Source organism: Argentina silus, assembly GCF_951799395.1.
Source record: "Argentina silus genome assembly, chromosome: 15".
Classification (NCBI taxonomy): Eukaryota; Metazoa; Chordata; class Actinopteri; order Argentiniformes; family Argentinidae; genus Argentina; species Argentina silus.
This window is the reverse complement of record NC_139669.1, coordinates 4,030,238-4,032,737: the sequence shown is the minus strand read 5'-3', so window position 1 is coordinate 4,032,737 and position 2,500 is coordinate 4,030,238. Positions and strand designations below refer to the sequence as shown.

The 2,500-nt window shown below is 49.2% G+C and overlaps 1 protein-coding gene across 4 annotated transcripts in view; it reads right to left on the bottom strand.

Moving 5' to 3' along the window:
• The window catches only part of LOC310816306 (ecto-NOX disulfide-thiol exchanger 2-like), a 138,612-nt gene that overhangs the window by 28,484 nt on the left and 107,628 nt on the right, over positions 1-2,500 (bottom strand). The window lies entirely within an intron of this gene.

Sequence of the window (2,500 nt, the reverse complement as noted above, 5' to 3'; positions counted from 1 at the left end):
CCAGAGATGATGTTAATATCCTCAACGGTCACATTGATTCAGAAACAAAGACCTGGCTGCCCCTGGCAGACATCTGCACATTTGTGTAATTGACTGTCAAAGTGGCTCCTCGCAGCTTCTCTCAGCTTCCCCATGACCACTTTCATCTGCAGAATAAATAGGCTCCCTCTGAAGTCGGGCTTTACTCCCCTTTAAGACGCGCTGCCTTTCATGAGGAAGCCAAAAGTGACGACTGGAGAAGAGCAGAGAGACAGGGAGCAGAACGGGAGGAGAGAGAGACAGGGAGCAGAAAGAGAGGAGAGAGAGACAGGGGGTAAGACAGCAGGAGGGTGGAGGAGAGAGAGACAGGGGGTAAGACAGCAGGAGGGTGCAGGAGAGAGAGAGGGACAGAGGAAGCGGAGGGGCATACAGTATGAGGAGAGAGAAGGGAAACAGTTGGAGGGAGGATGGGGAGAGAGGGATAGAGAGAACAGTGGGGCATATGAGGAAAGGGAAGGCAAACAGTAGGAGGGAGGAGAGAGAGAGAGAGAGAGAGAGAGAGAGAGAGAGAGAGAGAGAGAGAGAGAACAGAGGGGCATATGAGGAGAGAGAAGGGAGACAGTAGGAGGGAGGATGGGGAGAGAGGAATAGAGAGAAGATAGGGACAGAGGAGGAGAGAAGGGAAACAGCAGGAGGGAGGGGGAGATGAAAGGAGAGCTGGGTCTAGCCGAGGTTTCTAAAAGGAGAGATGAGATTGAGGGAGTGCGTTACTGGGTGTTTGTGACAGGAGCTGGAAGGAACCATGAGCCCAGTCCCAGCGTCACAAGGTATATGGAGAATAAGATTCTAAATGTAACACACACGGAGCAGAGCTCTAAGGGTTGTGTGGAACAGGGATCTGAGTGAGTATTTCTCTTTTTTTTTGCCTCTTCTGTCTCCAGTGACAGAGTGTTGCTTCACGGTGAACACCCACGCACACCCATGCACACACCTGCCAGTCACAACAGGCCTATAGTCAAAACAGCTCTGCCAGTCAAAACAATCCAGCAGAGACTCCAGATTTACCACAGAGAAGAGAACAGACACACGTACGGGCACACACACACACACACACACACACACACACACACACACACACACACACACACACACACACACACACACACACACACACACACACACACACACACACACACACACACACACACACACACACACACACAACATAAAAGACTTGTGTGCTTAAGGAAGAGGAGGAGCGACTTCAGACTGTGTTTTATGTTTTCTGAAGGAGCCTGAATTCCCAAAGTCTGCCGAGGCAAAGAGCTTTTGTTTTAGTTTAGGTTGAAACTGATCTCTCCACAATCTGACAGCTAAGTTTTCTTTGAAAAAGTCCTGTGACAGAAACTTTTCTTTGACAGCAGATATTAAAGCAGAGGTCTCGGGAGAGGTTTTCACTGAGCTATAGTCTAACAACTTCCAAAACAGAGTGACTGAGGCAGACCTTTACACACATGTGCACGCACGCACGCACACACACACACACACACACACACACACACACACACACACACACACACACACACACACACACACACACACACACACACACACACACACACACACACACACCCTGAGGATCCTTCATATCTGTCAGAGCACTGGAATCTGCATCTTGAAGCTTATTTGACAGATTCTGAGCATTATGCCTATTCCTGACATAATATAAATCATCTCTTGGTTAACAACAGCTTAATGGTGAAACATCACTGCTCTGCTTTTTATTCTGTGCCTACATGGTCATACAGTACAAACACCTCTCTTCTAAACAGTGTTTCGGGGTCTGTAGTTGACTTGGTCCATCGTATGGCTGTCGGGGGCAGTGCTGTAGTCCAGCCCCCTGAACTAAAGGAGAGAGTCAGGTAATTAGTTTTGCCTGACCTCGAGAGGGGGAGAGGGTACAGCAGATGAGAGAGGAGGAGAGGAGGAGAAGGGGAAGAGAGGGGGGAGGAGAGAGGGAGGGGGCGTCACCCCTGCAGCCCAGAATATTTTACATGCCAGAGTGTCTTGTCTTCACAGAGGTCACTCCCCCTCCTTCCCTCTCCCCCCTTCCTCTCTCTCTCTTTGTCACTCTCTACCTCTCCGATGTGTGAATACAGATCAGCTGAACTTGAGTAAGGGTAATAGATCTGTACGGTTGAGACAACAAGGGAGGATAGTTGGTCCTTCTCCACAGCCTCACACAATCAACCTCTGAATGACATGGTGCTGTCTCACACACACACACACACACACACACACACACACACACACACACACACACACACACACACACACACACACACACACACAGACACACAGACACACAGCCCCACTGATGTCAAGAAGGACAGGGAGCGACAGAGAACAATTTCCTCTTAGTCAGACGAAGCAAACAGAAGATGAGAGGACGATCACGCGTCACTAGAGATTGTGTGAGACTGGACAGATATAAGCTGTCAGAATATTAATGTGTTTCCCT